The sequence below is a fragment of the Crocodylus siamensis genome, chromosome 1 (genome assembly GCF_052110815.1).
Source record: "Crocodylus siamensis isolate JL-2025a chromosome 1, ASM5211081v1, whole genome shotgun sequence".
Classification (NCBI taxonomy): domain Eukaryota; kingdom Metazoa; phylum Chordata; order Crocodylia; family Crocodylidae; genus Crocodylus; species Crocodylus siamensis.
Window position 1 is genome coordinate 334,603,439 of NC_143395.1, and position 27,407 is coordinate 334,630,845.

Sequence of the window (27,407 nt, forward strand, 5' to 3'; positions counted from 1 at the left end):
AACCATTTTCCCATCTATCTAAGATTTGAAATATTGTACTGGTGTTCTCTGGGATTAAATCAAGACTGGAGTTCTTCGTAAAAAAACAGAGAGAAAAAATGCAACCCTACAACACAGTGGTTAGAGGACTCACCAGGCATGTTGGAAACCAATTTCAGTTCCTGCTCTAATGAATATTTATTTATAGAAAATGTAACCAGTTCAACACAGAACCCAGAAGATCTAATACCATATTCATGAATGTTGCATGCCTCCCAAGGCTGAGGGGGAGGGGTGGTGATTGCTTGCAGGGGGCAGCATGGCAGCAGTGAGCGGAGAGCTTCTGCAGGTGACTGCAGTCATGTTGGCAGTGACAGCAGGGATGGGGGGTTGTGAGCACTGACCGGTGATTGACGACCACCTGCAGACACCACTGGCAGCATCACCAGTGTCTAGTGGTGATTGGAGACCACCCACAGATGCACTGATTGTATAGGTGGTGAGGGAGGAGGTGGCAAATGGCAGCCGCCTGCAGGTGCTGTTGGCAGCATTGACACTGGCCAATCTCAGGGGATGCACCCCACTATGCATCATGAATTATCTTACTGATAGATCCACTCACTGGGAAAGTTAGGTTAAAGTCCCTGGTCTTTTTATAGTGGTGTTTAATTTTCATCATTGAAAATGTGGATTTTAGGTTACTTTTTTTAAACTGAAAATTTGAGGATTTTTTTTTAATCCAAGAAAACTAGGATCCCTGCTTATTACTCCTATAAAGTAGTGTCAGTGCATGGTTAGTGCCCATGAACACTACTGCTTGGTAGCAAGAAGCTACAGTGCAGCACCTCAGTGTTAGTGTGTCATAGCGTCTCTTATAAACATGCCCAGGAATGGGCAATGTTAAAGGCCATTAGGAATTCTTGGAGCATTATCCATACCATAAGACATTGTATGCATACAAATATAATCCTAATTCTAAAAATGATTAAAAATATATAAATGGTGCATTCATCACCTAATTCAGGCAAGTATCAATTCTGGCTGGTAACTATAGCAATGTATTTTATAGTAAAATGTTTTGAACAATGAAACAAATTCAATCTGTCAGTTGGGATAATCGAGTATGGAACTTATCCACTTACCTTAAATAATTCCAACTTCATTAGCGTACGTATAACTAATTCTACCAACATCCTTATAAAGAAGGTCCATTTACCAACTTGATTATTTAAATGATAAAAAATGTCCCTCCCCCTTTTTTCTAAAAAAATATATTTTTGCCTCATACATGGGTCACTTGTGACTGTATTTGAAACCTCCTGGTGAAATTATAGGACACTCATGCTTAAAGCATATGGATTATTATTAATTTTTTGCAATTGCCTTTCTATGTATTGAAGCCTCTATAAGGTATGCCAAGCCTCTATAGGGTATGTCAAATATAAAAATGGTGAGTAAATGTCATAGTATTTTATTTTAATGATAATCAGGGATCCTGGTTTTCTCTGATAAAAAAAAAAAATCCCCAATTTTTGGATATAAAAAAGTAACCCCAAGGGCGGGGGGGGGGGGAGTTTCAGTTAGAATGAAATACATATATATAATGCGTGTGTGTATAAGACATATCAGTATAATTCCAACAAAGTCCTTGTACCCAGATTTAACTCTGAACATGCAACTTCTAAAACTGTATTTACACTGTCTTTAACGTTCAGTAATATTTTACCCTTTTGACCCAGTGTTCCAGAATTGTCATTGGCAACCACCGGTCTCAGATGACCATGGAGATTGTACCTTATAGGGGAGTTGCAGGGTAGGTTACAGAGTACTATCACAGCTTTTTGAGTGGCTGAGAAGTCCAATGCATGACAAGCAGACCCTCTGGCAAGCTGCTCATACAAACTCAGTTGAGCAGCACCAGCATGCTGAGTATTGTCTTGTGTTGCCTGACTTTGATGCATCTTCTCTCTCATTATTGACCCTCTATGTCAAAGCTATGTAAGCCCTGCTTCACAGCAGCTTTCCACTCACAGTGGTCCAAAGTGATTGATTCCTAGCATTGGCCATTAAAGCACAGCTCAAAAAGTCACGAACTACTTAGCACATGTATAATTTAGGTACTCTACAATGTTGTAAAATGCAATATTACTAAGATCTCTCAGCAGTGATACAAGACTAACATGGGGGGAAAAAACCCCCACAAGATAATTAATTTTCCATAAAGGATGAAAGCACTAAGGTAGCAGACATGTAAGAATCCAGTAGCAGCAAATTCAATTATAAACCTTATTGCACCAGGGAAAGGAACAAAGGGTGGGCAGGGAAGAAAATAAACAAATCCTCTGAGGTGGTTATATGTCAGTAAGGAGAGTTAAATCACCCTTGTTACCTCTCAAAACAATAACATTTTATTTCTATTCTAGTAATTTTCTGTACAAACAGGGGTACCTGTGGATTGCATTGATGATTTTGGAAATCTATAAATATACAGAAAACTACTTGACAGGAAAAAAAAAAGTGACTGTAAGACAGATACTATTGTATCATAAAGAATTGGTGAAAGAGTTATAGAAGGAAAATTTTCCTACTGGAAAATTCTTACTTGTCAAAATTGATGCATACCTTAGGAATAAATTCATTTAAATAAAATCTCATCTGTGAAAAAATGAATCATTAGGATAAGACCGAATAAAAAGGAACATTCCATTTTCATTTTGAAGTGACAGTTCATTTCAACAGTTTTTTATGTTATACAAAAATTAGTAATAGTATATTCTTATTACCATTATCATTCTATTTACTTTTTTATTAATGATAAAATACACTTTTATTTATACCAAACATTTTTTTTAAATAGTTTCAAAGAAAAATTTGAAATTCAAAACTTCAAAACTTCAAAACTTTGAAAGAAACAATACTTTTTTTACAAGACTTCCATAAAAAAGAAGTCTGTACTGGATTCTGTACTGGAACATAATAAAGAAGAATACATTTCACTATAACATCACATTCCACATTGAGAAAAAGGAAAATAAATAAAGTGGAACACAGAATAATATAAACTATATCCTTAAAAAGGATATGAAAGGAATATGATCGCTGTCAATTGGGTTGCCAACTGGCTGAAGGGCTGCACCCAGTGAGTGGTGGTGGATGAGTCATTTTCAACCTGGAGGGATGTGGGCAGTGGGGTCCCCCAGGGCTTGGTCCTCGGGCCCACACTGTTCAACATCTTCATCAGCGACTTGCACAAAGGGATAAAAAGCACCCTGTTCAAATTTGCTGATGACACTAAGATGTGGGGGGATGTGGGCATGCTAGAAGGGAGCAATCGGCTACAATCGGACCTAGACAGGTTACAAGGGTGGGCGGATGAGAACAGGATGGGATTCAACACGGGCAAGTGCAAGGTGATGCACCTGGGGAGGAAGAACCAGCACCATACCTACAGGTTGGGGAACTCCCTTCTTGTCAGTACAGAGGCAGAAAAGGATCTTGGAGTCATCATTGACTCCAAGATGAACATAGGCCAGCAGTATGAGGATGCAGTCAGGAAGGCCAACCGTACCTTGTCATGCATCCACAGATGCATCTTGAGCAGGTCCAAGGAGGTGATCCTGCCCCTCTATGCGGCGCTGGTCAGGCTGCAGCTGGAGTACTGCATCCAGTTCTGGGTGCTGCACTTCAAGAGGGATGTGGACAACATGGAGAGGGTCCAGAGGAGGGCCACTCGTATGATCAGGGGGCAGCAGGGCAGGCCTTATGAGGAGAGGCTACGGGACCTGAACCTGTTCAACCTCCAGAAGAGAAGGCTGAGGGGAGATCTAGTGGCCTGTTACAAACTAGTCAGGGGGGATCAGCAGGCACTGGGGAAGTCCCTGTTCCCTCGAGCACCGCCAGGAGTGACCAGGAATAACGGTCACAAGCTGGTAGAGGGTAGATTTAGGCTAGATACCAGGAGGTGCTACTTCATGGTCAGGGCAGCTAGGATCTGGAACCAACTTCCAAGAGAAGTGGTGCTGGCTCCTACCCTGGGGGTGTTTAAGAGGAGGTTAGATGAACACCTTGCTGGGGTTGTTTGACCCCAGTAATCTTTCCTGCTATGGCAGGGGGTCAGACTAGATGATATACTCAGGTCCCTTCTGACCCTAGAAACTATGAAACTATGAAGCTGTAAAATGCCAGATCTAGAGCTTAACTGAAATAAAGGACAATGCTGGTCAAAGAGCAGTTATAAACAAAAAAAAAGCCTAAGTTAATGCTGGAAATTAGAATAAAATTCTTAATCTTTGGAGGGATAAATTTCTGGAACTGCCTTAATTAAGAGTCAGACGTCCAGAAGTCTTAATGGTCCTTAGGATGGAACTTGATCAATGTATTACATGGTGCCTGCAATAATAAGCAACTGTACCCAGGAAGCCTTTTTAGTCTGTTGTTCTGTTCAGATACTCTTGTGTGATAGGATATAGTATGAGAAAGTCAAAAGAGTGTACAATAGGACTAATAATATTTTGCACCTATCTTTGAATATCATTTTAATTGCTGGGGGGGGCAGCCTTTGGGGAGGTTGGGAGGAGGTTAGATTGAATTAAAAATGACCATGCAATCTAAGCTAACTCAGGATGGAGGAGCTAGTGAGGAGGAAAACAGACTCGGGGGTGTTGGGAGAGCAATCAGAGTCTGCAGGGGAGTAGGGGGCAAGCAGAGTCTGTGGGGGGGTACTGGAGGGATTGGGGGGTAAATAGGATCCATGGGGATTTGGGGAGATATGTAAGGCTATCAGGGTCTGTGGAGGAGCCTGGGAAGGTTTGGTGGGATTAGGAGGGTTAATGGGGTCTGTGGTGGACCTTGGGGAATAGGGTGTTTTTCATCTGGGGGAGAGCTGATGGGCTGGGGGGGGGGCGCTAAAAATAGCCTGGCACCAGGGAGGGAGGTTAGGAAAAGCAAAGCCCTAGGGCTGGGGCAAGAGTCTGGACTTTCCCAGCCCCAGGACTTCACTGGGAACTGTACATTTAGTTCAGACTTGCCTGACTTGGTCTAAATTAGACTACTTCAGGAGGTAGGGTTGACTTAGATTGGGTTGGCTATTTTTAGATAGATCTAAAGCTCCTAAACTTTCCTGTAGTTTTCACTTAGATCCCTAGTCAGATCACTCCAAGTGTAAGGTCCACAGTTGGATGAACTAAATTAGCTCTGGTGGCCATTTTTCATGAGATCTAACCTCTCCTTAACCTCCCTGCATGTCTGTACCTAACCAAGGTAAAGTTTTTTCCTCTTAGCAATGCTTTACAGAGGGATTACCATAGTTACATATTGTTCCAGCTGTCTAGCGGCATGTCTACCATGGCATATATCTTCACTTCATTCTTAATATATGTCCTAAATCATTTCATCTTATCTGAATAGTTTTGGAAAAAATTCTATACTGAATTTCCTGATAAATACCTGCATTCATTATACATGAATTCCATTTAATACCTTAAATGCTAGCAGGTTTTATATTTGAATTATCTAAAATACTCTTGAAGCACTCCAAATGACCCGAGTGCCAAAAATCGCCCAAGTGCTTCAGAATAGTACCCGTTAGAATAAGGGGTACAAGTGCTTTGTTTCTTCTTATGTTTGTGTGCTCTTTGGAGCATGATGGAGGATCCCTGCATCCTCTAACACAGTGGCTTTCAACTTGTGATTCCCCAGGTCTGTGATAATGGGTCTGCAAAAAGGGACTACGGTCAATCAAAAGTATATGAATACCCACTGTTACAATTCAAAGGGGTCCACACCTCCATTCACATTTTTTTTAGGGATCCACAAATGAAAAAGAAACTCCACGCTGTTCTAACATTCTAGTGTTCTGCTCTTACCACCTCAGAGAAGGGAAGCAGAGCAGACTGTCAATGCCCACTCCCCTGAAGTTTTACCTTTGCTTTCCTGAAGTACTCCCCCAACACTACTGAAGCCAGGATCCCCTTGTGCTCCCTCATTAGAGTTAGGATTTCTGCTTTCCAGACAGAAATGCCCACTTACCTCTCTGCATCTAATCTTATGGCTCTAGAAGCATGGAGGATGTGGGCTTTCTGGTTTCCCAGTTTTGGGTACAGTGGGCACACTCCAGGAGAGAAGAGATGGAATGACAGGAGAGAGCACTCGCTAGCATTGGCTCCACCCTCCCTATTCCCTCCATGGCCTGAATATTTTCAATGACTTCATTTTGTGTAAAGCAGGGAATGCAGCTGATGCTTTACTCAAAAGATGGTTTCTCTGTAAGCAAGCAGGTTCAATGTGGCTAGTTATGGCCTGCCATGTTTGTATGTGCATTTGCACCCACAATGAACCTAATGCACTTTAGTAATGGAGTAGATTGTCTTATTCATCTTCCTGTGATATTACTCAGAAGCAGCTATTTCTTGTGGTCAGGGTGACCCAGAGTAGTGGTGTACCATAAAGAACATTAATAAATCATCAAAGAATTCCCTAGTGGCTGAATCATTGCCAAGATTAAAACATATCACATTCAGATCTGTGATAAGAGGACTTGTCCAATGGGTGTACAACACTTCTCAAAATATCAAACAAGAAGATTTGATGTGGTGTGGCATTTGGTACAACAGCAATTACATTTTCGTCACAGAATTTGTCTTAGGATGAAGTCCCACATGTGGGCTTCAGTTCTAATGACATTTCCACTCATTTGTTTGCGACCAAATGCCACAGAAGATACTGAGCCCAGGAATAATTCCAGGTATGCTGCAGTTTTATTAATTTATTTGGCTGTCGCAGAGAGAGGAGGGGAGAAAAAAAAAAAAGGTTTACATAGAAGATTGCTGAAATTTGGAAGTAATTATGAAAAAATATATATTTATTGGTATGTATTACCAAGCCCATGTCATCCAGAATATAAATTTCTGACCAATGCCAAAGTAGAAAAAAATAAAATATAAAATGAAGCATTCCACGGGCAAAACTGCCCAAATGATTATCAACCATCCTGAGGATTATTGAAGACAAATGGAACTCAAAGCAATCACTAAAAGTATTCTAGTCAAATCAAACCAAAAGAAACTAGACACAGCCTATCTATTTTGAAATAAATGACCTTGTAAAGATTACCAGCTCTTTGAAGGGAAAACTTTATTCCCAAATTAAGACACAAGGAGCTTACATTGTCAGATAAAACTCTAGAATTAGGGGAGAGCATGTTAATAAAATCACTTTCTTGGAAATTTAACATAAATGTAACTACCATTCAGATCAAGCAATAAGATTACAAAAACACTCACACATTGGAGGATGGGTGTAAACTGGACCTAGGGAGGGAGTTAGATAGGATACAGTGTTGTAATTAGACCCCCGCACCCACCCCACCGCATTTTTGTTTTCTGTTCTACCCAAACTTTAAAACCAACTGTCCAGGAGGGGCAGAAGCATTTCTATTCATGCAGCACTAGGGGAGTCAATTGTCTTCATGATTAATAACATACCTTATTCCTTCTAATTTCTTTTCACTCCACAGGCATGACTAACCCACTTCTTTTTAATGGTCTTGATGTTTCACTATTCAAACTATCTTTTATCTTGCAATTTTGCTGTCTGTTACCTATTCCCAGCCATGTCTCTCTCCTATTTCACAGCCCTGCAAAGTCTTTTCACATCTAGATGAAAATCTTTACTCAGATGTGGTAATACTAACTCAGATGTAAAAATGCATAACTGTGAAGTATTGAGGGCACTGTCAAGAAACTCAGGAATGCTATATTTTGTTTTATAATTCTGAATAAGAGATGTACATTTAATTATAAAGACTACAAAACTAATGGGATCATATCTTCTGACTGTTTTGACTATTTTTGCCTGGTTTGCTGTGTTTTTAAATTAATATATAATCCAGCAAAGTAATGCACATTCCAGTAGTTATATTAGGTTTTGCTTTGATCTTAAACTGAATAATATCACTAGGTCCCTAACATATTAGTAAAGCTTCATCTACACTTTCAGTGGATCTGTTCAAATTTCTTCATTTTACTGAAGCTTTTGGAACTGGGCTGACCCATTATATTGTGAACTTAAAAGGTGTATTAGTTGGGATTTATATTTTGTGAAAGTTAGACTGCTGGAAGGGAGAATTCCTTATCTTCTTTCTTCATCATGATGGCATATTGTTTGTCACCATCACATTTTTATTTTCCCTTTTAGTTATGGCTTTTATTAACAAGGTTACCTTTTTCACAAATTGTCTAAGAAAACTAACACAAATGCATTTATTATCTGTTAACCTATATCTAATAAATTTGGGTAAATCAATCATTACATAATTAAGCTATGATATAGATAGGGTTGGAACTAGGGGTGATACAGTGGTACAGATGTACCCCACCACTTCTGCTTCCACTATCACTGTATTCAGCTGGTCCTGGTGTATGGGAGCCCCAGAGCCACTCCTACCCTGCTCCAGTGCCAGACTGAGGATGTGCAGGGTGTGCCAGGTTCAGCAGGAGACAGCAGCAGAGCCACACAGGTTCTTCTTTCCAGCACCTACCAGCCCCCGCCCCTGTGAGTGGCCCCTGGTGGCCCCAGGAGCAGAGCTCAGAGTGAGGAACTCTCCTGCCATTGCCATTGCTGTCCCCAGCTAAAGGAGGGGAGCCTCAGAGCCACCCTTGCATGTACCCCTGCATCTACAGGACATAGTGGGCTGTGAAAACCAAGGCATTTCTTTTGTCACAGAGACAGAAAATTTTGGAGGACCCTCACTGTGATGCACCATGACCCTAGATGCAACCATGTACACCTCGGAGAAACACTCTGGGGGCAGGGGGGAAGAGACGGGGAGGTTCTCATACCTTTAGGGATGTCCTTCACATCCAAACCCCTCTCCATCATTTGTAGTTTGAACACTGAGAACATACCGAAATACTCCAAAGGTCACTTCCCTGACCTATGGTGCCTCTTCTATACCTGTCTCACCCAGGCCTTGCCAGCTTCTAGCAGAGAGCAGTCTGCCAGCTGGAATAATTACACCCTCATCCATTTATGCACTTAGAAAAGATGGGTCCCTTCCAACCTTAATTTTCTATGATTCTATAAGAAAGCAGTAACCATATATTACAATACAAAGATAATAACAAACAAACAAAAGGAAATATAAGAACAATAATTTCTTCAGATCCTGCACCTTAAATCTAATAATTAAGCTGAATAGATTAGAGAGCATCTCCCACTTCTGACCTTTTCATCAGGCTAGGTGTCATGTCTGCAAATATTCATTCTGCATCTTTAGAAGCAGGCCCTTGGAACCTTGTGCTTTAGCCACACTTCTACTGTTTAACTCAGAATTTGTTTTATTTAGTTACACATTAAAAACAACAACACACAGCTCTGATTTCAGATATAACTAGGTTAGGGCAACCAGGACAGCAGTCCTAGGTGATGACCAGGGATCCTGGTTTTCTCTGATAAAAAAATCCCCAATTTTCAGATTAAAAAAGTAACCAAAATTCCACATTTTACCATGATTAATATGACACATTACTATATCTATAACGCAAGAAGGAGAGTGTACCTCTAGCAGTGCTACAAGTGAATACAGCTATACAAAAGTCACTGTGAAAAACTTAAGAACACTAGCAACTGAACATCCCACCCATTCTAAAATCTGTGCTGCTGTGAGTTTTGAGTATTATACAGAATATATTCTCTCTTTGAGCCCAAAAAATGCCTTGTCCTGAAGAGGCAATGGCACATGCTATGGATCTAGGCATCATCATCATAGGCAACGTGTAGAAGGTGCATGAGGGTGGTACATGCCCTGCTGAGATTGACTGCCTCTGAAGCCTCTGCCCGCAACTGTTCCCCACTCACCACCGATGTGGCCAGCAATGGCTGTGGGTGGTCCCCACTCCCCGCTTACCAACATCACCCCCCACCAGTTGTGGCTGCAGGCGGTCCCTTCTCACCACCACCTACACTGCCGGTGGTGGCTGCAGGGGGTCCCTGCTTGCCACTTGCTGCTATGGTGCCCACCCTGTCTCAGGAGGCACCAGTCATTCACAATTACTATCATCATCACCATCACCATCACCATCATAGGGCTGATTGTCCCTTGCCTTGCCCCTTACACAAATATAAAATGAATGTAAAATATCTTGGTAACAAGCAATACTTTTTTGATTTGTTAGAATTTAGCAATTTTTCTGATGTCTAATAAAAATGTGCCTTTTTTTTTTTTTACTTATTTTAGAAAGAGCTGTCTGACAAAATTTGAAATTTATATAAGTGCAAATAATAAATATAATCAATACTTGGATTGTCCTCCAGAAAGATATATAGGTTTATTTGCAGATAGCATATATAATTTAATCATATGTAGATCTGCACTGTGTTAATCTGGACAAACCCATGACATTACAAGTTGTACTACTGTAATCCTGTTTATAAAATACATCTGCTTAAACCAAACTGTATACAATAACTGACAATCTGTATTCATTTCTATATGTTTGTATGGGTGGAAAAAACCAGAATTTGACATATGTGGTAACATGTACATATTTTAAATCAATTAGCTGATGAGCAACTCCATTGCAATGCTGTAAAAGTAATTTAAGAATAGTGCATTTAGAAAAAAAATCTTAATGAGAAATGAATAAATTTAATGACTGAGTTAACCACTGAGTATTTTTCCCTGTTTATCTATCAGAAGGCAATAAAAATTGTTTTCTGCAGAATAAATATGGATTGATAAGAATAAAATGTTCAATACTGTATAACAGTTTTTAAATCCAATACTATGTAACTGTTTAATTGCTTTTTATATGTATATGCTATAGTGTAAGCTTACAAACTAAAAATAAAACTTCTGTGTTTGTTATTTGTGAGATGGGCTTATATAAAAATAAAATAAATGATGACAACTTATGATCTAGGTTTTACTCTTATTCACATACTGAGCATGTCTCAAAGTTATTTATGCTCTGTTGCAGCCTTTTTTCCACTTGGGAAAATGTGTAATTCTATGTACCTTCTAAAAATTTTAGTTGGGGAAAAAATACTGAGTGTTTAAGGCACCTGTGAAGGAACTGGAAGACAAAAGCTAGGTACAGGCTTTAAGCACACAAAAAGAGCTTTACAGCCATAGCAAAACATGCATTCATGGCACATAAACCATTTTAAAAATGGCAGATCCAACTCTAAGTTAACCCTGGATGGATGTGTACTAATCTAAACTGCTTTCTGTTAGACCACTTTATTGCATGTTGTGCCAGATCTCATTGAGGGTAAACTTAGAGTGTGACTGCCACTGTTCTAGGTGAGATTGTGCAGGGCTGCCATAGTCTCTGGCAAAGCTCATTTTCTCTGCCTAAGCACCAGGCTGGCCATGCCCCTCAGCTGTCACTGACTCCAGAGCCACTGACACAAAGATCCTGACAAGAGTGGGTGGGTGAAGGGGGGCGGGGTTCTCTGTCTCCCACAGTGCATTGCATCCTGGCCGGAGGGGTAATGCAGGGAAAGGATTCTGGGACCTCCCTTTCAGCAGCAGCTGCCAGAGTGGTGACTGTCAGCAGCAATTGGTGAGGGATGGAGGGAAAGGAATGCCCCCCAGCACAAAGTCCCACCATCCCACACAGCTTGCTGGCTTTAGGATCAGGGGAGCCTGATCAGGCACAAGGGCTCTTTTACCCCCCCGCCCCCCGGCCACAGCTCCCAGTGCAGTGAAAATCCAGAGTAACCTCACACTGCGTACCTCTGGGTGCAGCTGCCTGGTTGTTCCAGCAAGGGGAGGTGTGAATGAAGTGCCTGTGCAGTAAGGGTCTCCCCACAAACTTTCTGTTTTGGGGCATTGGGGGGGAAGGCAGCAGCCAGGGCCATGTGCCAGGAAGACTCCATTCACTCACCCCCTGCTGGAACAACATGGAAGTGGCTTTTTGCCATGCTGGAAAGTCTGGCTAGGGCTGGGGGTAGGAAGAGAGTCATGCTTATGTGAGGGCCTCCTAACAGCTTACAGGCTCAAGGGTTGGAGAGGTCAGCCCAGGTCCATGCAGCAAGGGGGCTCCCTTGCCCCCACCAGCCCCAGTTCTCAGCACAGTGAAATGTAGAGCTGGGAAGCTCTGCTACAGCTGGCTGCTGCTGTCAAGAGGTGGTGGGGGAAGGGAACCCCCATATTATGAAAGCTATGCCACAGCTTTCTAGCTAGGATTTTTGGAGGGGCCAGGATGGGTCCCCACGGGGGGGGGGGGGGGGCTCCCTTTCACTCTGCCTAAGATTCTTGATGGTCACAGTCAGCGGCTAGTTATGGCGGGGGGGATCCCTTTCTCCAAGCCCCATCCTCTTGACAGTAGCTATCAGCATCTGCAGGAATCAGCGGCATCAGCATGGCTCAGTGTTTCTCTGCTTCAGGAACTGAGGTGGGGGAGGGAGCCCCCCCCCGCCACATGAACCTGGCCCAGCCCCCCAAAGACCCCACCTAGCAAGCTGTGAGTGGACCCTCACTGTTGAGGGAGTTTTCTTTCCCCCAGAGCCCAGCCTCTTAATAGTGGCAGCCAGCAGCTGCAGCAAGGGCAGCCCAGCCCAGTGTTTCTCCACACTGTAACTGGAGTGCAGGGGGAGGAAGCCCCCTGAACTCACAGACCCTTAAAAACTGTCGGGGTGGGGAGACCTCACAGTGGTGGGACTCCATTTCTTCCCCCTCTTTGTCCCCAGCTGTTACTGACAATCACCAGCTGGTGGGGGTTGGCAGGGTTGGGGGTGTGCTCTGCTAGTTTCCTGGGAGGCATGCAGAAGCACCCCCAATTGCTGGCTTTGGTCAATGCAGGCAGGCACCAAGCCCCACCTCACTAAAGAACACACATCTGTTTGGATAGAACGCACTGTAACTTACAGCTCTTTAGGTAAAGTGTGATAGTTAAAGTGCTTTCCACCAGGGGCTTTTTGAATGTCTAAGGTTTGAGATTGAAAGGGTTTGAAACCTATCCCTTAATGTGCTCTAATGATCTTGGGAAAACACATGAACAGAAATCATTATTATTTTTTTAAATATATGTATGAGGAGAAAATAATTTTGAAATTTAAATTCAATGATATGGGCTATATGCTGATGTCAGTTAAATATATACACTCAAGATAAAGTACCTATAATAAGTGTTAGTAAATCAACTAGAACTCTTTCATCATTTTCCGGTATACCCCATCTCTCCTCTTCTCTCTCCTCCCCCTCTCCCTAAAAACTCTGGATTAAAACTACCACCTGATTGTAAACTATTTATAGACAAGATAAAGAATGTTTTTGTTTGAGGACTGAACTAGATTCTAAACTATTACTCATTTTGTAAATCCCCTTAAATTGGACAATGCAACCATTTACAGTGTCCACATGTATTTTTCATGTCCTAGTACAGGAGTGTCAAAAATTTTTGAATGTGGGGCCGGATCACAAACTTTTTATCATCCAGTGGGCTGACGATCCATAATCAAAGACCTCACAGGAAGTGGTATCACATTAGGAAGTGATGTCACATGACCTTTGACATCAATGAAGGTTTCAAGAATATATGAAAGGGTCACGAGCAAACTTTAAAAGCAGGTTCTCCTTTAAAGGAGAAAAACATATAACTGTGGCTTTTCTCTTGTGGGCTGGCAGAGTTCCAGCGTACAAGGGGCTACGTGGGCCCCCCCCATGCCCCACAAACTGGGGCACTGGGGTCTGGAGGTAGGAGTAGTGAGGGACACTGCGTCAGGACTGTGAAAGGCAGGGACCCCCCCCCACAGACACACACACAGGTGCTGGAAGCCCACAGTCACCAGCCTGGCCCCAGGGGAGGTGCTGTCTTCCTGCCATGACCCCGGCCCAGCCCGACCTGGCTTGGCCCTACCTCCGGTGCCCCAGCTGGGCAGGATGCGGCAGAGGCAGATGACGAGGGCGAGCCCAGCTGCTGCACCGCCTCTGTGGGTCCGCATTGCCATGCCACAACATGCCACGCCGGGCTAGGGGGAGCCAGAGCCAGGTGGCACCTCAGGGTGCAGTAAGCGCAGGCTCCGCCCAAGCCTGGGGCTGCCCCGTGTGGCGTGGCCAATGCCAACAGCCTAGTGGGAGGAGGCACCTGCCTGCACCACTCAGCCTCTGCCTGCCAGGGGCTGCCTCTCATCTGTGGGCGGGGAGTGGCGAGTTGCTCAGGCAGAGAAGCAGTGGCTTCCCCACATGGTGCTGGGGATGGGAGGAGGCGGACTTGGTCTGCACTCCTCTTCCTACACGCACCACATTGGCAACGTCAAGCTGATGCAGTGCATGTGGGAACCTTGTCCCTTCCCCAGCCATTCAGCAGCCATTAGGAAGCTGCTGAGGGGCTGAGGGAGGGACAAGGGGTGGGAATGAAAGTAAACCATGTTTACTTTTGTTTCCCATCACAACACTGCGGGCCACAGAAAATGCCTTGGAAGGCTGCATGGCGGCCCGCAAGCCATATGTTGGACAAGCCTGTCCTAGCCTATGGCTTAGCTCTGAATCTCACTGCTGAAAATGGTGTGGGGAAATTGGCAGATATCATTAGATATGTGGCAAAGAAACAATGCATTCTTATCATCAGCTGCTGCATGGCCCCTCTCGGTCATGCCTACTTGAATATGATTTAAAGAAATATCCAGCCCATGAACCAAATGCAGTTCATAGAACCACAGTATCCAGCCCATGGGTTGGGAAATTTGATAACAGTAGTGTCAAATTAATATGGCCACACTTCCATGTTGCCGGTTCCCAAACCCCAAGCCCTACATGGAGGGTTGGGCTGGGTCACACCCCCTCCAGTCCATGGCTAGATCAGGGAAGGTCCCCATTCCTTCCCCCTGCAGCTGGATTGGGGCTGGGCCATGCCCCCTTCCTCCTGGCTGGTGTAGTGCCAGTCTGCTTTCCCTCTTCACATGGCTGGAGAGAGTCCTGCCATGACTGCTGCAGGGGCAGATTGGGACCACTGATCAGAACTACCACATGGATAGACCAAAAAATGCCCATCAAGCCCACTGAACATCACTGATTTAAGGTATCCCCGGGTATTTCAAAAATTTCCTAAACTAAAACTACTTTAAGATTGAGGAGCTCAAAGTACCATTACATCCACCATTACAACCAGCCTATTGGGGTGGATAGAAAAGGAAGGAACAGCTTTGAAGGAGACTTGGAACCAAAACTTTAGTGCTGAGGTCCCACTACTTGTTTTTTTTCTGTCTATGGTTGTTTTGTGCCAATAAGTATATTTTAGAAGCACACTTACTACCCATTAAAAATATGTTCATAGAAAGGACTTTTTTACTGTATTTAGCACATTCCACCTACTCTGTATACTATGTATAAAACAGCACATTAGAATAAACAAATACATAATTAAAATTTCAAAGTAATAAAACCCAAACCTCCAATTAAACCTGCAAAAGCTTGTTCCAATCTTGAAAACCCCAAAATACTGAGTTTAATTTGAAAACCACATTGTAAACTGAACCTCAGTGAAGGTTTAGGTTAACAGAATCTAACACAAAACAGTCATCATCAACTGTGTGAAAATTGAACATAAAAGGCAGGAAACAAAGAAAACACTAGTAGAGCATTAGTAAAACTTGGTTTACTAATACTAATACCCGATAACAAGAAAAAGTAGATCAAGGTTATATTTAAAGATGAACTTCTGAAATCACTTATGAAGCCACATGGGAAGCATTGAGTTTTTATTGTACCTGTGTGTATTGCTAGTTTTGTTTTTTCTCTCCTGAGTTTTTTTATTAGTCATATTCACATAAAAGCAAGAGTTTAATTCCTTTGGTATTTATCTATTCATGCTTCTTTTCTCTTTGCCTAATGTGAGTCAAATCTCAGAATTTCCATTTCATAGGAAAAAGTGACATTTTGAAATGTGTTTTGTTATGTATTTTCTAAGATACTGAAAACAGTTGTTCCTTCGATAATAAATTGGAGGTGAGTTCCTGTTAGATTTAATAGGTGCCTACATAGACTTACACACCTATTGCTAATCTTATTTCACCTTGATCTAGGACCTGTAAAATCACTGGGGAGAGAATAACCAATTCACTTTTTGTTCTATTGTTTCTTCAGGGATACGAGCAGTGTAGGATAGGACTGTCCTGGGCACCTACATCTCTTTTAGACACCTAGGCAAGATCCAGATATGCAGCTGTAAATACACACCCCTGCTTATTTGGACACAGCTCTAGTAGTAGGATCCTAGTAGTAGGGTCTGACCCTGATATTTTTTTTTCCCCACCCTTGTTTAAAGTGTCAGGATTTTTCAACCCAATAGGACAGAGAATGATCTAGGAGTAGAATTCTATTGTGCCATTTCTGGTTCTAAATGGAAGCTTTCAAGCCACATAATTGTCATAACCAGGGATCCTAGTTTTCTATGATTAAAAAAAAAAACTCCCCAATTTTCAGATTAAAAAAGTAACCCCAAATCCACATTTTTCCTTTATCAAAAATGAAATACCACTATATATATAAAACTAAAACTGGCATTTTGTTAAAAGTGGATTTTGGGTTAATTTTTACATCTGAAAAATGCTGAAAGAACTAGGGGGCAGGGTTGTTGTAGGAAGATTCACGTTTTAGCCCCAAAAGCTGAGCGGTTAGGGCCAAGGGTGACTGGTGCTGCTTTAGTCAGTGGGGGCATGTGCCTCCCCAGCAACTGTGGGGATAGAGTCTGCCCACTACCAATCTCACTGATGGCGGGGGCAGGATCCCCTGATGGACACTTCTGGAAGTGGCTGATGCTGCTTCCCGGAGCATCATGGCATTCCACTCCCTGGCCAGTGCTTGCAGGGTAGGCACTGGTGCTTCTGCCTGCCCCCCCACCCATTGCCTAAGTGGTGAGTGTGTCTGGTCAGGGGGTGCAATGGCATTCTCAGGGGCTGCACATGCACCCCTTACTTGTCACCACTGGTTAGGGCACATGTCCTTGAAGCCAGAGAACTAGTTTTTCTGCCTTCCCCTTACCACTTACCCCTAAGAGGGATTTGAACCTGCATCCTATAGATTTATAAGACTTAAGCTTCTTTATAGTTAGCATAAGTCAGTTTAAAATGGGCAGAAAGAGAAGCTAAGGGAAGAAGCAGCAAAGGAAGTGGAAACACATGAGAAAACATAATAGGCTAAGAACAAGGATGGGCAAAATGGCAGATCCAGCTGGCAGCCAGACTATTTCCCACCAGGTCCTGCCCAAGGTGCTGTAGCTGGTTTCCATGAAGACCCTAGGAGCAGTAGGGCCATGACAGTGCAGGGCCAAGTTTTCCAAGGAGATGAGCCCCAGCAACTCTGAAAGGGCACATGGCTGGACAGGGAGTTGCTCTGGGACAGGAGCTAGGATTTTGTGGCAATGATAGTATGGTGCAGAGCCCCAATCCTCTGCCTGCATGGGCTCGCCTGGGCATACTCTAACTAGCACATACTAGGTCAGGCTTTATCTAATCACTTCTTCTGTGCTTGTCTGGAAGCTGAGCCACTGCCTTTGCACTGACTACTTATCATATAAAAAGTTGGTGAGCAGCACAGTAAGAAAGTTTTTGTCTCATTGGCAGCATGAACTCAATTATAATTAAAGCATTTCTTCTTCCTAAACATTGTACTACTGCACACTCTCCAGCTGTGTGTGTGTGTGTGTGTGTGTGTGTGTGTGTGTTGGTTTTATTTTTTTTCCTCCTGGCCCCAAATGTTTTCCTCTCTTGATTGCCCTAGGGGCCAGCTTTAAAGTAAGGGCTGCAAAAGAAGTTTGATAATGCTTAACCTGTGGTGTAATAATTCAAGCACTGTGCTAGGAAGAGAGATATAGCTTTAACTGTGCTCTGGAGAAGGGAGCCTGGAACCTAATCTCTGGCTTTTTGAGTATGTGCCATAACAACCCAGCTGTTTTGACTATTATAGCATAACATGTTGTGTCCTCTTGGTATGCCTGTCAAGCATATCATGGCACTTTACATGATATAAATTGAGATGATATGACATCTTAAAATGCATTTACATGGAGGTGGGATGAACTAAAGTAAAATAATAAAAATAAAATGAAATAATGGGGAAAGAGTATTTAGAAATCATCTCACTCTTTTTGCAAAACAACCAAAAATACTTTTTAGTAATTTTTTATAAGAGCATAATTCTCCCACCAAAATCTGTTTCAATTAACATATTCCTTTTAGTTTTACCTCTGTTTTAAATCATAGCCCCCTTCCTGTTATATCATAGTCACATAATTATGATAGAACTAACAAAACAGGATAACCAAGAAGGCGAGAATGTTTCAGTAATCAGTAAATAAAAAACAGTTAAAACCTTGTGTTTGTAAAAAAAAAAAAAAAAAAAAAAAAAGGCTAATAAGAAAAATAAGACAAAATAATTAAGCAGGATCTCTTTTCAGAGCTGCAGCAGAGACTTACATGTTTACAGATTCTGCTCTGTGGTCAATGTGTGTAAGTAACTAAATGTTTGGACAGAATTACATAAGAAGTATGGGTTTAATAAATATAATGGATTAACAACCATTAAAAGGGTTAATCTGACAAGAATGAGAAATGAAATAAGTAAAAGACAAGTCTCTGTGATTGATGTAGGAAGTGTACAATTCACTAAAATAAATCAGGATGTATTTATGTCTAAAGATACAAATAATAATTAATATTTCAAGTGAGATACTGTGAGGTTAGACAGTAAATATATTTAATTATGTATAAAAATGTAAGTAGAATGTGGCTCACATATACCTAATGACAAAGAGCAAAGAGGGATAGTAACAAAAGAGCTAACTACAGGAAAAATGAAAAAGGGGAAAAAAGAAATGTAAAGATTTAGTGCCATAGCATTGTCATAGGGTGTCAGCATATATGGGGGGAATAAAGATCTTTGCCAGCCTTTCTCTGCAGACTTTCTTAAACATTATTCTATCCCTTCTAGCACTTTCATACATTTTACATCCAAAAGAGTACTATATAATACTGAGATGTACTATACAGTGTGAACCTCCACACTCGACAGAAGAGATACAAATACCTGGAAGCCAAACCCTGAATATATATGTTTATAGGTAATAGTGGTGTTCCATTTCAATCATAGAAAAATGTGGATTTGGGTGGGTTGGGGGTTATATCCAAAAATGTGGGATTTTTTTTTTTTTTTAAATCAGAGAAAACCAGGGTCCCTGGTCATCATACATGGATAAAAATGTCCTCAGGCTGAAATCCAGCATTTTTCTTTCTTCTGTTCTGTTCCAGAAGAAAAGTAAAGCAACATCATGCTATATGGATTTAATTCCCCTCAGAATCTGACTCAGACAGACAGATGAGGAGAAATGTCAAGTTAAAACAGACTGAAACAATCTAATTTCATCCTGCTGGCCATTAAAAGGCTATTATTAGCATCCAATACAATTCTGTATAGTAGAACGACTGGCAAGCCATTATGAAATAATAGACATATCTTATAATGAGAAAGTATTCCAAAAACAAAAACAAAAAAAAAGCCTTAGTGCCTCTCAACCTCCCCTTCCCCATAGAAGAAACATAATAAAACCAGGAAGATTTTCTGAGAAGTTAGAGTTTCATCTGACAATCATATGAGTAAAAGCTGCATATGCAACTATCACCTCTTGCATTCCATGGAAAAGTAATACCCATGTCTGCCACACATGAAAAACATGGATTGAATTAAGATCTAGCATAAACTTAAACTAACTTACAAACCCTTTGAGCATCTGTAACATGGGACCTTCTCAGCCCCATCTCTTAATGGCCCCACCCACCTGTTCTAGGCCAACCACCCACCTTCTTTCCTGCCATGCCTTGTTGTTAATTAATTAATTAATTATCTTAATTAGGTGGGAGGCTGCCCATGTTTTTCCCCAATGCCAGGGGGCACTATCCGCAGCTCCATTCCTCCTCTATACCGTAGCCCAACCCTCGTAGATGGCATCCACTGATAGTAATCTCAGTTGGCCCACAATGGGCCCCAGAATCCTCCATTCAGGATGCCTATAGGATCCTTCCATTCAGATGGCCTACCCCACCCTCATTCAGGGCTCCTAACTCCCTGAAACTATTTCCCCTCTTGGGTGTGGTCCCCCCAGGACCACACAGGCCCTGGCCTTGCCTCCAGGGCCAATCAGAACCCCAGGCCCTCAGTTCTGGCCATCCCTCACAGTGGGCCCCTGGCCTTTTTGACTGTTTTGCTCCTGGCCCCAGCATTGACCAATCAAGGGTAGTCTACATCAGGCCTTGGAGCCTCTAGCCCCACTGTCTCTCTGGGGTCTGCCTTCGGGCCCCTACTAGGGGGTAACCCACCCAGTTGTGGGATCTGGGGTTATTAAGGTGCCCCAACCCACCTTCCACTGGGGTGGTAACTGGCTTGGTATTGCCTGGGGGCTCCTGCACCACCGAGAGGCCCACCAGGCCATCCTTTCCTGGGAGGGTGCAGTTTTAAGTCATGCCCAGGACCAGGAGCCTCCAAACCATCCCCTACAGCTCCTGGTCTTGCCTCTAGGATGTTCCAAGCTGCCTGGCCTACCAGCAGTGAACTGATCTGTTTATATAGGCATTAGGGATCTAAAATGGCTGCTGCAATGAAACACCTGCTGGCTGCTTGGCTGGGCCCTTAAAGTGGCAGGCACCAACACTGCCCTGCTACAGCATCTTTACATATTCTCTGGGGTGGAGGTGGAGGATGGCACTTTATTTACAGCAACTCTGAAAGGCATTGTTGAAATGTCAGTAGGCCAGTGTTCAACAAGCTTCAGTAAAAGCACTCCTACCACCATTTTGAAGTTTGAGGATGCTGAATACATGTGATGTGGAGGCTGCCAGAGTGTGCTAATCAGCACACTCCAAAAAACTCCATTAATCAAGTGTGCCAGCACATGTTGGGGCAGCCATCTGGCATATGTATAGGTGCCCATTGACTTTACAACATGATGCCACTGCTGGACATATCTCTACTCCCTTTTGATGTCTTACAATTGTACCATACCTATGTAGAGAAAGAAATATAATTGTATTATTTTTAAGAATTTTCAGTGTACCTAATATTAAGAGACACTGTTAAGAGAATATTAAATAGAAAATGAAAAAAAAATACACAAAAGACAACTTCAGGAAACAACTTCAAGGGAATTAAGCAGATAATTGCTGAGCCACTAATTGGTAGGATAATATTTCTAGCTGTCATCCAAAAGTTACACATCTAATTTGTTAATGCTGAGTTTCTAACATCAAAGGAACAGCAAACAGTTAACAAAATTTATCACTTTTCAGAAGACTTTTCACAGAGGCAACTTATTTAAGACAAAGATGGGCCTCAAACAGCTAAACTTATCATAGGTTCATTACAATTTAGACCTTTTATTGAATTTGCACTTTTCTATGTTTGTTTTGCCCCTTTATGTGGATAAAGAATATGACTGTTTTAAAGTAGTTGTTCTGAATCCCTTCAATCAGCCACTGACCCCATAATTCTGAAAATAAATTACTTGCAACTGCCAAATAATTTTTAAGCCACAAATGACATCCAGTAAAGTAGGCTGTTGCCTACAAAGCATCATACCTCTGAATCAGTTTTTGAGGTTGTCCTACTCTACCTTTGCCAGATTACTTTAGATTAACATGGATTACAACCTGTCTTCAAATATTTTTAAAGCCAGTTGTTAAATTAGAAACCCAGACTAGCTAGTCACGTACAAATATTCAGCTGTTGGCCTCTCTTCCATGAGTGTACAGATGTGTTCAGGATTTTTTGCCCAGAGCAAAACTGGCCACTCCAAGAAAAAAAACAAGTCCCCCCCCCAACCTGGTAACAGGCAGGATTACATTTATCCTTGGAGAGTTCCTCATCAGAAAGAGAATGTTTTTACATGTTCTCTTGTGAGAGAAGCCACATCACAGTCCTGCAGCATCCCAGGGTGCTTTGCTTCCACTTTGTCCCAGAGCTCTGCTACCATTCTGACTTCAGGCAGAATAAGAGCATGCTGAGGTGTGTGCATATGTTTCCCCTGGATGTACAGTGTCTGCACTGCAAGATCTCTGCTTTTCAGGAGCTCAGCACTTGAATGTCTATCTAGTCATCTCCAAATAAATTTTTCTACCAGGAGAACAAACCTAAAAGAATTCTCCCACATCATAGAAAGTTGTGTAAACAGCCTAAGAGTTCACCATTCCAGTTAGGGAAATGAAGCATGAACTTGTCACCAGATGGGTGCAATAAAAAGGGATTACAAAAGGGTCTAATTTATAGTTTACCCTGTAATTCAAATGCTATAAAACAAAAAAAAACTGTTTTAAATTGAAATGTTCATACCATGTTCCAATGGGGTCCAGGTAAAAATCCTAGAATATAATATTTTTTCCCTAGTAAAAATCCATACCTTCAAAATATGGAAATAAGTAAATCTAGGAATGAAAAAATAAAAGATTCTGTAAAATCCATATGACATACAGCATTCACTGTCTCACAGGATACTGTGAGATTTATACCATCCATGAGAGCTTTACCTTAATTTCTTTGCTGTATAATGGAGAAATAAAAATGTATGTGAGTTGGTTATTTATTTATATTGTTTCTTAAATACTGTATTAATGATATAAGGGTGCATTTTAGATCCAAATTCTAAAAATTAATGTAATGAGATATGATGATATAGCAGTAGATTTTTTTCAATAATTCAATAGATTGAACAGATTGTTCTTAAAATTGATAACCAGTAATAGTTTTGTAAATTTAGCAAACGTTGGTGCCATTTTAACTATATTGTATGTCAATCAATACATTAATTAGTGTATGTTTTATGTTAACACAACTTTTTTTAGTTTTTAAAGGTTATGGTTGATACTTAAGTATATTACCTAAAAGATATTTAGGCATTTAACTCCTGGAGTCAACAGGAGTTAGATCTCAAAGTGCCTGTGAGGATCTGTATACTTGTTAGAAATCTGTTTTATTCTGTGAACTGTTCCAAGTGGCCATCAATGATACTACCAAGAATATCTCAGAATTATGACAACAGTCTGTGTTTGTGGAGGTCTTAAAGGCATGATTCCTAATACCATGTATACACTGGAACAGATAAAAGTCAGTCAGAATACTGTGTGCGCACGCACACACACACACACACACACTTCTGATTTTTATCTGTTCCAATACTTTTTTACTGCTTTAAGCATAGAAAAAAATTTCCAAAAATAATATTACACAAATTTTCCCAATATTTTTATTAAAGTTCTTTCAGTTTTTATCACTACACAGCTTCTTCAATAAAGGAAAAGCAGAAGAATATCTTGTCATAGTCATAGGGGAAATACAGGTAAGTAAACTTAATAACTCATATTAAAAATTTGACCAAGTCATTGCATTTCTGCTCATACTTTTGAAGATTAATATAGGATATTTAATACTCACACATGTCCAGGATGTCTCTTTTGTCACATGAAAACTTTGCAATTACCCCATATCATTTTATATTCAACAGATGGCAAAGATTGCCAGCAATCTTGTATATTATTAGCAAAGAGTTATCTTTTCTCTGCATTGAAATGAATTTTTGAATGACACCAGAAAATTACAGAAGTACTTATGCAGTTTCCTAATGCATTCTTAACAAACCATAAATAACTTCAGAGTTATGCAGGTTATGTAGTCTCAGTGATTACGGTAAAATGGCAGGACAAAAATACAAACTAAAATCCTCACTTTATTTTATTCTTTTTAAAGATTTTTTTTAAAGTCTAGTTCTTTGTATTTTCCGCTGAACTAATTCAAAGATTGACATCGTTTTTGGTGCACAGGCAAAAATTAAAAGAAAAAGAAGGTGAGTGTCCAAATATTTAAGAAAAGTTTGTGTTTTTCTTGTTTAATTCTCGTCACGCTTTCACTGGCACGGAGGAAGAACACCTTTGGTGCAGTCAATTAAGTTATAGTATGTAGAAGTAAAATTTGTTGAAAAGTAGAAGATTAAGATCCCTCTTCTGAGATCATTTGAAGCCTGTTCTAGCTATTTATGAGAAATGACAGTGGTATGCACTTGGTGCTTGAATGCCACAAAACAACACATCGCTTAATGTGAGGAAAAAGCAGGACCGCACACCAGTGTCTACGCTGTATGAAATTCGCTGATAAATATAAGATAATATTCCTTAATATCTGAAGCTCCATTTACTGTAAAAAAGAGATTCCATGGTATACCAAATGAGGATCTGACATACAATTTTTTTTAAACACACTTTATCTCATTAAGACACAGACCACACAACCCCAGGTAAGAGAAGATAAAAAAAAATCCAGTGATTTCAATATAGAATTATATCCTATACTTTTACTGTATATGAATTTGTAAAAATGTTTGTGTAGATGAAATTGGCTTGGCTTGAACAGAAACAGTCATTATGGATACCAGAAATGATCATTTAGTTAATCACAGCAAGTCAGTATATTTCATAGATTTCATAGACATCAGGGCTGGAAGGCACCTCAGGAGATCATTGAGTCCAGCCCCTTGCCCAAAGGGCAGGAAGTCAGCTGGGGTCATAGGATCCCAGCAAGATAAGCATCCAATTTACTCTTGAAGGTGTTCAATGTAGGTGCTTGAACCACCTCCGCTGGCAGACTGTTCCAGACCTTGGGGGCTCGGACAGTAAAGAAATTCTTCTTTATGTCCAGCCTGAAACGGTCTTGCAGGAGTTTGTGACCGTTCGACCTATATGCCAAACTCTGCTTTCTTTCTCTCTCTCTAGCAATTCATTTGGCAAGTTTTCATAAAGCAAACTGTCCCAGACAGTTCACTCAATCATCCAAGGCAGTCTACATGCCACAACTTGGCAAAGACATAATTAATATCAAATGGCTACATCACAGATTTTTTAATCTGTATTGTAAATGAGACTAAAAGTCCAAAAAAATGTTGATTACAGCAATGCTCTGGAAGTTTTTCACTAATCTGTATCCTTCATCCCAATTTAAAAGGCATTTTACCATATGACAGACCACTTTGAAGAATTAACAATAATTACTATTTAAATTTAATAAACAAATACCTAAAACAAAGCCGTAACATCCAAAGTAAAAAAAAAAAAAAAGGCCCACAAACCTTAGAAAACTTATGGCAATGACAAAATAGAAGCCAAGAGGATTAGGAATAAAAGAAGAAAAATATAGATGACTGGGACGCAAATGGAGGAGAGACCCAAACCTCATAAAAGAGGTAGCCAACATACTGGAATTGTAAGTGCTGAGGTAAACCAAAGACATAGCCAAGAGATTCAATGAAGATAGAATCACCAACAGATATCATGGAAGGAAGTGAAGGCTACCAGAGAAAATTATCAAAGGAGAATGACAGTAATGAAGGAAATAGAAAAAACAAACAAACATGAAACAATGGATGAATAATAAATTTGCAGACAACAAAAAGTTGTATGGAATTACAGACAGGGCAGGGCCAAGGTCCAGGATGACCTGGAACTACTGGTGAAATGGCCTGAAATCAATCAGATGAAATTCAACAAAGACAAAGGCAAAGTTCTGCACTTGGGATGGAATGATTTCATGAACAGATACAGACTGGGAAATGATTGTTTAGGATTCAGTACTGCAGAGAAGGATTTGGAGATTACAATGGGTCTTATGATAAATACAAGCCAACTGTGTGGTACTGTTGCATATTGCTCTGTATTAACAGGAGTGTCACCTGCAAGTCAAGAAAAGTGATTCTTCTGCTCAGTTAAGCACTAGTGAGATCTCCCCTGATGTACCGTGCCCAGTTTTGGACCTCACACTTCAAGGGAAAAGGATACAATTTGGAAAGAGGTTGACAGACATGATTAGAGACTTGGGAAGATGATTTATGAAGAAAGGCTGAAAGAACTAGGACTGTTGAGCCTGGAGAAGAAAAATCAGGAAGGATTTCATAACAGTCTTCAAATGCTTGAAAGGCAATTACAAAGAAGTTGGGGATAGTTTTTTTCTCTGTGGCACAGACAGGATAGGACAGGACTACGAACAGTGGCGTCAAACTGTGGCAAAGGAAATTTAGGTTGGAGATTAGAAAGAACTTTTTGACTATAAAAGTGGTTGAGCATTGGAATAGGCCACCTAAAGAAGTTAATCCCTAGAAATTGTCAAGACCAGGTTAGACAGACATGTGGTTGATATGGTTTAGGCAGGAATGATCATGCCTTGAGCAAGGGCCTGGACTAGATGATTCCCTTAGGTCCCTTCCATTTTTACTTTCCTATGATCCCATAATATATCATATTCCCTTGCATACCATACACACTTTTCCCCCCAAAAATCAAGTTTTCAAAACTGGGGAGCATGTCATAAACAGGGAAGCTGATTTTTCTTCACTGAAATACAGGGACGCATGGGGACACTGCTGAAGGATGGCTACCATGCTTCCCCCTCTGCCAGCCTCAGGGAGGGAAATGGTAGTGTTAGAGCTTCACAATTAGACCTACGGTTTTAATCTTCTCCCAGCTATAACATCAGCAGTTAGGAACCTCTTCATTCTGCATTCAGTCATGATTAGAAAAATCCCTTTTTCTTGATTGTACTTTCCCAAAACAAAGTACATATGCTGTTTGGGGGAGTTTGGTATGCATAAAAAACAAAATGACTTGAAATACACACTGTAAAAATCAAAATGTTAAAATGACTCTAGATCTGTTTCTACACTGTAGTGCTTCTCATTTTATTCCTGACATTTATATTCATGTACAGTTTAAGTTTGATGCTTCCAATTGTGTTAGTGAAAAACTCTAAGGGCCTACATTGTACTTTGTGTAACTCTAAGGGTTACACATTGTACTTTGAGCTGCTCAAATGTTGATCAGGATTAGTGCTAGCTGGAGTTTGGAACAGTTGCACCTGAAGGCTAAAAACCTTCTCTGACTGCCCCCCAGCTGTATAGCTGTGACTTGCCAGTAGGGAAGGGCTGGGTAAAATGCGACTATTCTGTCCAGCCCACAGGACCCCTAACAAATTTAGAAAATTAATATCTATCTGCCCCTGGCTGCTTGTCACGTGGTCCTCGATGGCTTGCCAAAACTCAGTAAGTGCTCAGTGAGTTCTGAGTGGCCCTCAGCCCAAATTAATTGTACACCCCTACAGTAGGGGTATGATGAGCAGGGACAAACTCAGAGCTACAGCTGTGAGTTGCCACTACAGGGCTAGTGAGCCAAGACAGGCTTCTAGCCCTTCTCCAGGTGGAGGTATGCAGGAGATGGATTGGTGAAGGATGGGAATATAAAAGCTGGAAGGCAGAGAGTTAATGGGATGGGAGTGCGCAATGGGATGGGAGGTGGAAAGGATATGGGGTTGTGGGAGGGTAGTGGAATAAAGAAAGTCAGCCACTGAAGGATCAAATAAAAAAAAAAAGTAGATCTATCTATCTATCTATCTATAAAGTGGTGTGGGG